The 14,055-nt window shown below is 38.6% G+C and overlaps 1 protein-coding gene and 1 long non-coding RNA gene across 9 annotated transcripts in view; one reads left to right on the top strand and one right to left on the bottom strand.

Moving 5' to 3' along the window:
* The window catches only part of Erich3 (glutamate rich 3), a 105,985-nt gene extending 104,109 nt beyond the window's left edge, over positions 1–1,876 (top strand). For all 8 annotated transcript variants that reach the window (XM_087212906.1, XM_013070956.3, XM_004841575.4 and 5 more), the window contains one exon: positions 264–1,876. The gene's annotated coding sequence lies outside the window, so the exon portion shown is untranslated. The remainder of the gene's footprint in view (positions 1–263) is intronic.
* A 3,012-nt stretch (positions 1,877–4,888) lies between these two features.
* On the bottom strand, positions 4,889–13,729 carry LOC147827590 (uncharacterized). Its single transcript, XR_015451920.1, has 3 exons — positions 13,251–13,729; positions 11,717–11,775; positions 4,889–11,100 (listed from the first exon to the last, which is right to left on the bottom strand). It is a non-coding gene; the product is annotated as an uncharacterized LOC147827590 (long non-coding RNA).
* Positions 13,730–14,055: the final 326 nt, after the last annotated feature.

The raw sequence follows: 14,055 nt of genomic DNA, 5'->3' as shown, positions 1-14,055 counted from the left end.
GTTCAACATATGTATGTGTAAGTTTTACATCAAAGGTATAAATATTTATTCATGTAATATATACTGCTGAAATAGGTAAATATTGAAAGTAGAGCTAAAGACCACCATTTATCTTTGCATACCTAGCCTTTCAACGATTCCCTTACAGCCTCATTTCCTTGATCCGATCACAATCTACCTTCTAGAAAACAGAAAGTGCTCAGTATTCTGCTATTTTGAATGATTATATCCATAGCACTGCTATTCTTTTTATTATTTTTCAGGATCTTCTAAAAGTGTCTTCTGGAAGACATAAAGCCTGGAGAAACTGTCACTCAAGCATCTCACTAGGATGTTAGATTGAATATTTGTTTCTTTTTTAAGTCACTGCTTTTCTGAGATGGTTCCCATGATGGATGTATTTAGTATGTATCACAAAATATACAGTAATTAAAAATTAAGAAAAAAATAAATTTAAAATGAAAAAGGCTCAAGATACACTATGTATATGTAGCACTTTCCCAAGATGAAAGTAGTTACTATGCATCTTAACTTTACTAATAAAAATTGAAAAATTAAAAGAAAAGACTGCTCAAACCTCTAGGTCCTTCCAGAAAGGATCCCATTGGATGTATATTTACTGAAACATGGAACTCTTCGTTCTATGTATGCCAGAGCAGTAATTTAAAGTGGAAACCTTATTTTAAAATGCCCTTTGTTTTGTATGTGTTTCTGAAATTCTCCTTTCTCAGGGAGACTAGTGAAATGGCAGCTTGCAGTGTTTTGTCCCTGCGGGCCTTATTTATGGGGCCACTCATATCTAAATGAAAGTAGTAAATAATGTAGCTAAGTGGAATGAATATAATAATTATATCAGTTGGATGTAGCCCCTAAGCACACATGCTAACATTTGGGGGACTCTAGTTGATGTCACTGAGTGGAAAAGAAACTTGGGTGAATGAGCGTGCAACGTGCCTTCCCAAGTTCAGTCATTTCACACTTGTGAGCTAACTTTGTAGCCCACCATAAATCAACAGGCACAGCTGCTTTCTACATTACCCCTGTTATTGTTTTCTAGTTGAGGATCAGCATGGCACTAGGGGTTTGGATTTCCTTGACGTTATCCACATAACTGTTCCTCTAAGACTCACCTTTTCTCCAGATGAGAGGTGAAAAGAATTGTGAAAAAGTAGCAGTTCTCCAGTCAGTCTCCACACTAGTCTTTCACAGGGCACTTTCGTAAATGACTCAACCCTGGACTCCACCCAAAAACTTCAGATTTCATTAGTTTTAGATGAATCCATGTGTCAGTAAAGGACACATTGCCATTAATTCCCCTAAAAGTACTCCCCATTGCTTTGAAAATAGTTACCCATCATTCTTGCTACTTTTGGAAGCAGTTCTGGAAGTCTTTTTGTTTGTTTGTTTTTATGTGATATGATAAAAAATATGGTGAAGGTTGCTGCAGAGTGCCATCCAACTGAAAGGCTGGCTTGTAAAACATTACTGTGTGTCCTCACCCACCTTGTTCATTGGATCTGGTACCATGCAACTTCTGGTTCTTCTCCAAAGTCAAAATGACCATGAAAGATTACCATTTTGAATCTGTTCAGGACCTGGGCAACCAAGACAGCACAACTAAATACAGTCACAAAAGAGGACTCCAGACATGCTTCAGAAAGTGGCAAGAATGACAGGGTGAGTGTGTTTGAAGTGATGGGGAGTATTCCGAGGGGGATTAACAGCAATGTGTCTTTTACTGTAATAAATTTTTAAAATATTTGCCTTATGTTTTGTTTCACTCTCTGTCTTCTCTCTCTCTCTCTCTCTCTCTCTCTCTCTCTCTCTCTCTCTCTCACACACACACACACACACACACACACACACACACACACACTTTTTACTTCATTCTGCAAGATACCCAAAGTTGAGAACCACTTCCTCAGTCATCATACAATCCATGCTGGCTCTTTAATATTCTTATCCACATTCCTTTGTAGGTGAGATCCAGGCATATCATTGTTGTATGTGTTTTTCGTCTTAACCAATGATGGCGCCATTCAGTATTCAAAAAATATACAGGACTAGGCATGGTGGACCAGATAATGGATTGGTCATTTAATTATGAAGATCAAGATCACCTAGAAATTGTTTCTGGCTTCTTCTCATATCTGTTAAATTATAAATGGTGGTAGATCCTAACACCCAGTGATTTCATAAGACCTCGAGGTAATTCTGATTGTATACCAAAGTCTGAAAACGGCTCTCATGGACTATTGGTGATACTGAGGATTAGTCTCATTTGAAAAAATGAATTGTTGGAGAATTGTGAACTTTATTTGCCTCTCTCCATCTCATTTCTTTTTCTGGTGTCTCTGTCTTTTTTCTTCCTCCATGGCTCTTTTATTTTCTCTAGGAAATGGTAATCATTATAAAGGGGTAAATTCAACCTTATGCTCGTTTATGTTGTGCTTGTATTGGAGTGTGTATGCAGAAGTACTTCTGCCCACTCTGGCTTAAAGTATTACTCCACATCATGGATCTTCTTCATTTGTCTTTTGTTATGAGTGCATTTCATGTACTTTACATTTAATTTCATTTATTTTGGGGCTCTATTACTATAGAGCTCTATAGTATTTGTTCCTTGGCTTCAACCTCAATGTTACAGAGCACTTTGAATATATAGCACCATAAGAGAAAGACTGTAAACTTGTTAATCACATTAAAAATGAGTTTTGTACAATGTGCTAAATGGAAATTGCAGTGGATTATTTTTATATTTAACACATTACATCAAAACATTCTGTAACATAATTCTACAATCTGCATGTGGGTTTAACTGTGAAATTCAGTGTTGTGATGTTTTGATTCTTTCTCTACAAATTCTATGTTTATAAAATTATTAGTGTGTTCTACCAAGCTGTTTTTTTCTATTTTCTTCATTATTAAATACATAAATAAATAATATGTTTACAGATATGACATGCAAATTCCTTTTTTTGTAAGACTAAGCTTGTAAAATCTTTTGTGTTCTTTTATTACAAAGTTACATTATAAAAGCAGGAAAAAATGAGAATTAATTTTATTGGTCTGTATTTTGATTGTATGTACTTACACTGGTTACATTATATACATCTTTCACATACACAGGATAATGTCAGAAAAGTTGTTCCCAGTATTTAATAGATAATTAAACAAATGTTCAATATAGCTAAATGGTCAATCTCAGGTCTTCTTATTCTAAATTGAGACTTCTTTAAAATAATCACATATACTACTTTTAGGAAGAGGTATCATATATTAAGACACTACATGTGAAACACCACATGATTCTTTTGTTTACTAGTAGAAAGGAAAAATCTCATTAATATCTTTACTCATGAGAAGGGAACAAAGAAACAGATTATTTAAACAATTCAAGAGAAAAGTAGACAACCAAAGGAAATGGAGGAAGAATTAGGCTTTCTACATGAATTTCTTGGGGGAAGACTTTTCTATGGCCTTACAAACTCCTGTGTTGTAAATTTAAAGTATAGTTGAATTCCTTAACCTTTCTGTGATCAATAATTTTGCCACAATTATTGCCCTTGGAAAATGATTGTTTGCATGAAGAAAAGAAAATCTCAAGGAAGATTTATCTAGTGAGTGAAATATTCCACTGGGCTCAAGGACAGCCCAGAAGAGGCCGCTTCTGACCTTGGGTAATATTTCCTCCTCGGCTTCTCTACCACTCAATTGTGTCATTTAAAAAAAAATTGCTGTCACCATGGCTAGCAGAAGAGGTACAAGAGAACAAGGAATAAATATGGCTGAAATTCTTCAAAAGTCACTCTCAAACACACCCTTCTTTATTTTTTCCTTTGTTCATTATTTTTTTCATTCTTTCTTGTAATATCATGCATAGTGATAGGAAAACTGTGCTCTTTGAAATAACTGGAAAATCACTCTGTGAGATATAAGGCTGGTATTTGAGAGTACACGAGCCTTTTGTGATTCCTTCCAGAAGACCCAGACTGTTCAGGAGTGTTGCAAGGGCCCCACTGTTTATTAGGGAAATGAGATAGAAGGAGGATTCCCAGGACAGATAAGCTGGTGCCACTGTCTGAATCCCTTGCAAGTATTTCCTGGTCTTTATTAAATATCTACTTATAATTAAAGCTTATTCCAAAGACTTAAAAATTATGGGAGAAATATCTCAGATGTTCAAAGCTCAGCACTAATGTGACACAAAGGGATTCCAACTGATGTGAGTGTAGTCACAAGAGAAGATTTGGCTTTTTGTGGGATTCTCTGGCAAGGCTAGTTTGGAGATACTCACCTCCAGATCGCTTTGTTTGGAAGTGGGCTTCAGGACTATCTGGTAGTCAAGGTCTCCCCTATTGCCAATAAATACTCCACCCTGTGTTCATGATAGATGCCAAGTCTGCATTCACTTGCCAGTTTTACTGTTTCTGTGGTCCCTTAGATGGCACCAATGAGAGAAAATAGGTTATAGGGATTGAGAAAGGGAATAACTTTAATTACTGATTGACAAATCCTTCTGGAATCCAAGATGTCTACAGTGCCTTGTTTTCAATAAAACTAAATGAGGATCTGACTATATTGTCAGCTCATCAGTTGTTAAAATATTTTTGGCAGTTTATCAGTCTATGATTTTTAGTAAAATAAAAGTTCAAAGAGAATTGCTACACTAGACAACAAAGTACTTCCATTCCCATCTACTTATTTACATGACTTCCATGGGCATTGTATTTTTACATCTATTAAAAAACCCTCAAAATGGAACAGAACTGATGCTGAACACTTTTATTCTCGGAGTAAATATTCCCTAACACATATACAAACTAATTAAAAATAGAAATCACTATCTTCAGAAATGCATTTCTACTTTTACTTTTTATGTGTAATATTTATCAAAATGTATAATGTATTTATGTTGTCATGATCAACTGTGTGTTGCTAATAATTGTAAAGATAGCTCAGTCCAGAAGACATTTTAACACATAAAACCTTACAGTCATAGGAAATCTTTTAAAATTAAATTTTAATATATATAGTAATTGAGTGGCAAGGAGGTATGACAAGGTGATTAATAAAAGACTTTGAACTATTAAAAAGCACTATAGTAGCAAAATATTCTGTGGGTAGAGTGGAATGGAAATCTAAGTTTAAGAAAAAAAGTAGCATGAGATTTTCTACTGCTGAAGAAGAGTTTTAGTCACGTACTTTTGAAGGTGGAGCTCTGAGGCCAGGCTCCCCAGGAAATGCTCCAGAACAGAGGTGAGTATGCAGGAAGCTCACCTAGACGTGCCCCGGGGATGACACTGGGGCTCTGAAGAAGCAGAGTTGGGCTGAAGGAAAAGATGGGCCAAGGAGGCCTGGGAGGGCCCAAAGCAGGGAAGGGCCAGGCCTCTTAGGTTCCACAACACACAGCCACTGGATATAGGCTGCATTCTCAGGGGAGAGCACAGCCTTCAGTCAAGGGTGATGCCTTCTTCAAAAGCTGTTCCTGTGGAGAAACTTCAGTGTGGCCCCACTCTCCAGGCAGCTGGGGGACAGACGCGCTCACTGCGAAGGGTATCGGGGGACATCCCACAGCACCCACTGCATAGAGGAGGGTGACATCCAATTTCTATTGCATTGGATCCAAGTAGAGATGTAACCATTTTATCTTAAAATGTCCTACCTCATAACAGGCTAGAAATTATATCTGTGACGACTACTTAAACTGAAGAACAGCTATAGATGTCAATGAAGGAAATGTGGGAGGGAGTGCCTACGAGCTATGGAAACTCTTTTGGGGTGTGGGAACAGAAATAACTGAAGAGCACTGGTGTGAAGGATGAAGTGGATACTGCAGGGCTGTATTTCTCAAGCTAGCTGACCCAGCAAGTCATCAAAAGGGAGTTGCTAAAATGTTGAATCATATGTAATTTTTTAAAGCCTACATACTGCTAAGTGGTGTCTGTCACCAAATACATGAATGGGTCATTTGGATAGGTTTTTCTGCAAGGAAGAGGAGTCCTAGGATAATGTCTGGCTGTTTCTAGGAAAGGAGGGGTGGCCCTCTGGGGTGTCCATGGAGAGCAGTCAGTTCTTGTTCTCAAACAGCAACCCTAAGCTGAAGAGCAAGGACCAGGTTATGAATACAAAAGAGTTTGTAGAATGCATGGTTTCAACTCTTCAGCCCTGGCATTTTAGTTAAAGTATCCATAGATGATATTTGAATGAACTGATGGTCCTATAAAACTTTATTTAAAAAAGTTAAGATGGATGTGCTAGGTTCGGCTTGAATACTGTAATTTGTTGACTTCTGGAAAAGGCTTATCGAGTAAATACTTCTGTAACTGTGTAGACTAATCCCACTCCTCAATATGCCATATAAATTTTAGTATCCAAAAATGTGCCTTACGTGCAAAAGTCTGGAAAAAGCTACCATAAGGAAACAATTGGCTTTTAGCCACATAGTGGAATGGATGACTTATTAGAATCTTCCTCTCTTTTTAAGACTATGATTAAAGGGGCTTCATCTCAGTCAGGTTTCCAATCTTTTCTTCCACTCGTTCCCCATCTTCCCTGTTACAGCTGTTAGAATGAAAATGCGAGATGGTGCGAAGAAGGAAAAAGAACTGTAGAATTCTGACAAGTACATTGCATGTAAATCAGGCTGCCTGGCTCTTCAGGGAAACATTATTAGCTCCATGTGAGAAGAGATGTGACCTCTTCTGGCTCTATGAAGTTCCTTGTGCCCAGGACAGGGTCTGGCATGTGACACGCACTCAATAAATAAACAGTAAAAGAATGAACACATGAATTAAGATACATGTTGGGGTAGCATTGTTATCTGTTGTTCTGAACAACTTTAAGCCTGAACCTAATTGATGTTGAGAGGATACAGGAGATATCAGAAGAGAAAATCATAATCATTTGTATAAAACATTAGAGTCAGTAGGGATACTGGACATCACAAATTCCATTTGTCCCTCTTTACATTTCAGATGGAGACAGTACAGGTCCAGAGAGGCTGAGGACAGAGTTACACATCAAGTAGGGACAAAAACATGATTAAAATTTCTATCTTTAGTCAAGAGCTTATTTGACTTTGCAATGCTGTTTTTCATTAGTCAGATTTTCTTTTCAGAGACGCAGAATCCTAATTTGTAATCAAATTCACCTGGCAAAACTCACTTTAAAAAAAACAGCTATTTTAGTTCTTGCCTTACAAACAGAGAAATACAAGCTTTTAAATGAAGTGTAAGCTGAAACATTTTGGTTTTGGTTTTCCATACTGTAGAAGTCCCTGAGGTTTGCCATTACCCTTTTTTTAAATTCCCAGTGAGACCACAAATTCATAGTTACAGACAGCAGAAATCCCTCTCTCTCTCTCTCTCTCTCTCTCTCTCTCTCTCTCTCTCTCTCTCTCTCTCTCTCTCTCTCACACACACACACACACACACACACACACACACAGACACCTGGCATTGATTAAAGAACAGAATCTCTGAGAACAAATGGAAACTCTCACCACCAAGGTAAGCCCAGAATTCTGATAGAACTGAACAAGTCCCAAGTCTATCTAAGCATACATAAATTGGCTTAACAAACTCAAATCTAAATCACTGAATCTCAACTATATCTCTGCAATAGAAATCTCCTGGGTTTTTTTTTTTTTTTTTCAATCTCCAGAGACGGGAGTTGGGCATCAGAACTTGAAATAAAATCTCCTCAGGTGAATGCTTTTTGAAGTCAAGGTTTCACACCAGTGATTTCAAGTCTGGTTAACTACTGTGATTAAAAGGTAGACTGTAAATGTGTTTTCATAATCCAATTTAAATTGGTATAGTAAAGCTTAACATACTGTGCTTTTACTCTTTTACTGGTCTTATTCTTTTACTCATTATTTTCCACTTATTCTTTTATTCTTCTCATAATGCTGCAAGGAACATACTATTAGCCCATTTTACAGATGCTCAAACTGAAGCACAGAACGGTGAAGTAGCTCATGGAAGACAGAGAGCTAGAAGTGTCATAGCTGGGAGTCAGCCCAGCTAAGAGGGACCCATCTATAGCAGAAGTTCTCAGTATGTAGTCTCCATGACACTAGAAGGATTATAAAATAGAATTTGCTGGCTCCACACTTTGAGTTTTGGATTCACGTGGGCCAAAAAGCACCTGAAAAATGTTCATTCTAATAAATTCCCATGTGATGTTGACGTTTCTGGAAATGAATCAAACATAGAGAAGCTAGAGTCCAAACTGTGTTCCGCAAAGCCCACCAGGTGATGCTGATGAGGCGTAGTCATATTTGAGAGCTACTTTTCTTCGTGATTTTCAGCCTGGACTAGGGTTTGGATTAAAGGTGAAGTTTCTAGCAATTGAGACTACATTTTTTCTAAAATTGAAACTTCTTAAATGACAGTTTCACACAATTGTCTTAAAATGGTTGTGAAGAGATTTTATAATCGCAATGCTCTAGTTATTGGCGTTTAACACTGTAATACTCTTTTTCGTGGCATTTAAAATTGTAATGCTCTTGTTAGTGGTATTTCTTCCCTTATTTCAACACCAAGGAAGAGTTCATAGATGGGTCAAGGAAACAAGTAGGTTGTGTGAGACTTCAGAGATCAAAGGAGTTCAGTATTCTAGCCTCGGAGTACTCACTCTTCTTTTTCTTTTTTCCCTCTCTGTATTGAAACGTGTCTATTGCAGCTCATGAAATGAGATGGAATTCAAAACATCTGTAACAAGTCCTTTTAACTAGGAGACTGGGCTGTCTTTGTGCTTTTGTAACAAAATGCCAGAGACTTGAATTTATTCATCTGTTTTTTATAGTACTGGGGATCCAATCCAGGGCCATCGCACTGAGCGACATCCCCAGACCTTGTACATTTTTATTTTGAGGCAGGTTCTCACTAAGTCAGTATGTTTCCCAGGCTAGGCTAGAATTTATGATCCTCCTGCCTCCATCCCCAGGATGCTGAGATTACAGGCATAGTCCACTGGGCCCAGGTGGGACTTGTCAATTTATAAACGCACATTCATTTCTCGCAGCTCTGTAGACTGGAGTCTGAGATTGAGGTGTCACCAGCCAGTCTGGTGTCCCTGAAGGCCTCTTCCTCATGGGGGTGCTGACTGGGGGTCCTTTCTTGATGGAAAAGTCGAAGAGGGGTGGCAGCTCTCTGAAGAATTTGTTTAACTTCTGTTTTATTAGTACATGTTTATGGTATGGAATGATCACATCATGGAGGGTTGGCACATGTGTTCAACACATCTTAATTCTCTCTAGTCCCCTTCCTGTCACCTAAGCCCACCTAAGATCTATCTCCCTGTTTCCTATTATCTATCTTTTCTTTTTGCTCTTTGATTTATTTCTACTCTTGATTTCTCATTACAAGAAACCATGTGATATTTAAGCTTTTGTGTCTTTTTTTTTTTTTCCACTTAACATTATGGTCTCAAGGTGCAACCCTTTTCCTACCAATGACTCAAATTTACCCTTCTTTATAGAAAAGTAGGTCCCTGTTGTATATAAATGCCACACTTTCTTTATCCCCTCATCTGTTGATGGACATGCGGGCCACTTCCAAAATGTAGCTATTGTTAGTTGTGCTGCTAAAAACATGGGTGTGCATGGATCTCTGCAACGTGGTGACTGATGACTCTTTTATAAAAGACTTAATCTGATCAGTAAGGATGGAGTTCTTATGGGCTCATCACCTCCCAAGGGACCTAGCTCTAAACTTCTGGGGTTAAGTCCCAAAGTGTGAATTCTGGAGGAATGAATGCACTGAAATCATAGCACGTGCCAATGTCCATTTCCTGATTTTGATACTATATTATAGACATGCAAGATGTTTTATTGAGGAAAACTGAGTGACAACTCCCAGGACCTCTCTGGACACAATTCTGCAAATTCCTGTGAACTGAGCATTATTTTAAATAAAAGGTTTTTAGTAAGTCAGTGTGGAAACTAGGGAAAGGTGGGGAAGAAAGGAGGAGTGAAGGGTTTCCACTGCACCTGTCCCTGAGAAGGCTTTACAAGAATGAGGGACCAGGAGTCTTGTCAGCCTATGCATGGTTTGTTCTAAAGCCCTCACCAGTGACAGCAAACATTCTGGCCCCTGCCGCGAACTCTGTAATGAAATCCCCAAGTGACCGAGCAGGGTGATAGGCAGCTGTATAACTGTGCAGAGAACCAGTCATCTTCTCCTTGGAGGCACCACTAATAGCTACTTTTAAGTGTATCGTGTTATTTTGATAGTTATTAAGGCCATGTTTTATATACAAGCACCATAAATTAGCACCACAGGATAAGTAACTCTATGGTGTCTACAAAAACAACAGGAAACATGACTTTTACGGTAGATCACTTAAGATTATAACAGGATGAAGAAGAATCTGTGTTATAACTAGGTGAGAACACTTTTTTATAAGCATGTTTGTAAGCACTTCTGTCTCTTGTGGGATGTGGCTTTGATTAATTGCAATGTATGTTTATATTATGATTAATCATTTTCCATACAGTAGCAACATTTGACAGAAAGATGCAAATAAAGAGGAATCCCTCTATGATTCTTGTGCTTTATTAATATTTTAAATCAATTAACAGCTTAATGGATAGAGTGGTGAAAAGTAACATACTAATTTAGCTTCCACAAGTAACTTGAACAGTCTTCACTACTCACTATTCTACATTTTACAGAATTTCCATTTGTATTAATAACTTATTACTTCTATCAAACATGCATTTTCCCCTAAAGCTTAATGTTTCTTCACTGAAGACCAATTAACTGGGACAGTCTTTTCTTAGCTAGCCAATTATTTTAATTACTAGAATTTTTACAAATGTGCTTGGTTTGCATATATTTGACCAGCCGTACTTGCCCAAAGAATGCATTGACTTTGCATTCCAAGAGATGGAAGGATTTTAGTGAGTATGTGGATGCCAACAAAACTTTTGGACATTTTGAGTTCTGGAGAGAAGTAGACTAACAATACCCTGCAGCTATTTTATTATTTCTCATTGCATTATTTACCTTTACTTTGGTGCCTTTCTGATCCAGCAGTCTTTGCTTCTTGGCTTTTATTCAGCTTCCTTGTCCTCTCTGTGGAGCTCTATAGCTTCAAAGATAGGCAGGCAATCATGTCACTGAGGAGGAACCGTGCTGTGGTAGATGGGGACCTACTATGGCAAAACTTAGTGAGTGCTTCCTTATTCTTCTGGAACAAGTTTTTAAACCAGGTGTGGTTTCCAATGCTTAATTTATTAAAGAGTTAAGAGCAAAAGTAATAAAAGAGCATTTCCTTCGTTAGCCCACCAAGGGGGTGAGGGATGCTTAAAACAAAGGAACAAGAAGTAGCACAGAGGCAGAGTTTGACTGAGGGGATTGTTCCCTGGCAGCCCAGGAAGATGCTTATTTTCATGCAAATGACAGAACTTCCTGAAGGGTAAGTAAAAGTCTTTTCCACCTTGCAGAGAGACTCTAAATAAGCAACCAGAGAGGGAACAGGTTACCAGCAATGAGGTACAGGCTAGAGATTAATATTCTAATAAAGTAGAAAAAGCAGTAAGCAGATAGTAGAGTGAGAAATTTAACAAAAACTGGGAAAGATAGATTAGTTTAGAGAAATACAGAGCCAAGGTAGCGAATCCGTAGTAACACACTCTGGTTTAGCTGGCGATGTCGGTGCTTGCAAAGGACATGACCAATATACTAGCGCTGAGTACAACTCTTACCAGGTTCTGGGTGCTGGAGACTCCTTCTAGAGGTGCTTTCTAGGTTGGTTCTTTTTGTCCTGTCCGGAAGAAATGATTGGACAAGTGAAATATGTACCAAGGTGTTTACATTTATTAAAGGTAGGAAAAGAAACATGCTGTGGAGAGCAAGTGTGGGGTATGAAAGGTAGGAAAAGAAGCACACTCTAGGCATGAGAATGGATCCCTACAAGGGAGGGTACAGGGGCCAAGAGCTTTGTGGCCGTCTCAGGTCTAGGCTGCCCTACCAAAACCCTGCTTGAGTTCTCATGAGAACAATTGAAGATAGCATTCTCTGATTGGTTCCAGGGCTTTGGGAACAGTTTTTCTGCACATTTCCTGGATCTCTGTTATTGATATCACACCCACTCACTCAGCCAGTTTGCCATACCCTAATCTCCTGCCTCACAACATTTTCAGAGACTGTGAAGCAGTGACAACAGAAAATGAAAGATTAGAAAGGGCTGACAGAAACAAGGCTGCATTACTATTTTAACCTAGCTGCCCATTAAACCTGCCCATTTGCCAATTCATTCCTTCTGTCATTGCAGTATTGACTGATTTCTTCTTTAATTCCACAAACCAAACTTTAGTAAGAAGTAGTTAATAGTCAAAATTCAATTCATTTTCATGTTGTCTCTCCTAGTTTAGTCTTGCCAGGGAAGCAGAGCCTGAGGCCAATCCTCTTAGGCTCCTACTTCTCCAAGGACAGCAAAGCCATGGAGGATGAGATACTGAAAGTCAGTCTCATGAGAAGGGAGAGGAGGAAGTGCAAGTCCTACAGTGTGTCACTGAGCTGGATGCTATTTGAGATCCAGGGCAAATGACTGTCAGTCTCACCAACAATTATTGTGGTGCAGGTGAAAGTTTAATAACTCTTCTAAGCTATTTTGCCTCTTTCAGTTTCATGCCTTGTGAAGTGTGATTGAAATATATAGTTAAAGTTTAAATAAAAATTATATTATAGTAAAAGACAAGTTGCCACTAATCGCCCACCGGATACTCCCCTTGCTTCAAACACACTTGTCCCCTCATTGTTGCCACTTTCAGAGGCAGTTCTGGAAGTCCTTTTTCATGTCTTTGCAAGATGTGATCAAAATACAGTGATCCCTGCTGCCAAGAGGCATCCAATAGAAAGGCAGTCTCAGAAAAGCATCACAGTGTGTCCTCATCTACCTTGTCCACTGGATCTTCCACCATGTGACTTCTGGCTCTTCCTCAAATTCAAAATGAAAAATAAAGATTTTTAATCAATTCAGGAAATAAAGGAGCCATGACAACACAGCTAAAGACGCAAAAGAGGACTTCCAGAGGTGCTTCAGAAAATGCCAAGAACAATGGCATAAGTGTGTTTAAAAGGAGGGAAATATTTTGAGGGGGGTTAATGGTCATATATATATATCAATAATTCAGTCAAATTTTATTTTTATTTTGATGCTCTCAAGGTATCCTCATACTGACATTGATTCTTTACCCTTGCACTGATTTGAGCTTCAGGAAATGAAAAACAAATTACCTTGAAACTTGATATTCTTCACTGTGGTCTAATTTTTGAAGTGGTGTTAAGTAGACCATGGCTTATTATGAGTGAAGATCTGAAGGATAAAACAATGTCAAAATCATTTTTATCACATTTCATGGGCTTGTTTCAACTTTACCCTTCCCTCATCAGTTGGAACAACAGAAGAGAGGTCAGTGAAATTAGTGAGCTTAAACACTTCCTTTAAAAACAGTGAAGATACCTTTCTTCTGTGTGTGAGCCCATTGCTTACAAGACACACAGTTGAGATAATGTTCTTCTTATCCCACTAATTACACATAAAGCTGAGCTGAGAGTGCTTCAGAGATGTACCCTCATCCACAAGGCCCAACACCCATGGCAGGGTTTTAATTCAAGGAACCTAATTTAATTGGCACTCTGCCACTGTGTCAGCTGCTGTGCTGCCTTGGATCTCTTGACCAGGAGAAATGTGCAACACCTGCTCTTTATATTTCCAGTTAACCTCATGAAAGGTAGGACATCCAAGGAGAGAGAGGAACTTAGCTTCTCCATCGTGCTCGGCGTACAGTGCTAATCGAGATGGCAGTCTTGGACCACAGTCTCTTATTGCTGCAGCTGATTCTTGAGCTGATACTTGAAAGGATTGCAAATGCCAAATGGCGCATCCTTGCCCTTGTGGTTCTTGAAATATGGAAGGAAATTGATGAAGGGGAGCTCTTGGGTCTACATGCTTGAATAACTGCAACCAACACCAAACTAGGAGGGAATATGGTGCTCAGATCTTACTGGGAAAGGCTGCACCACCCTGCCTCACTTTCCT

Source organism: Heterocephalus glaber, unplaced genomic scaffold, assembly GCF_053883595.1.
Source record: "Heterocephalus glaber isolate CG9 unplaced genomic scaffold, H.glaber_assembly_v1.0 deba00001442, whole genome shotgun sequence".
Lineage (NCBI taxonomy): Eukaryota > Metazoa > Chordata > Mammalia > Rodentia > Bathyergidae > Heterocephalus > Heterocephalus glaber.
This window is presented reverse-complemented; position numbering and strand designations above follow the sequence as displayed.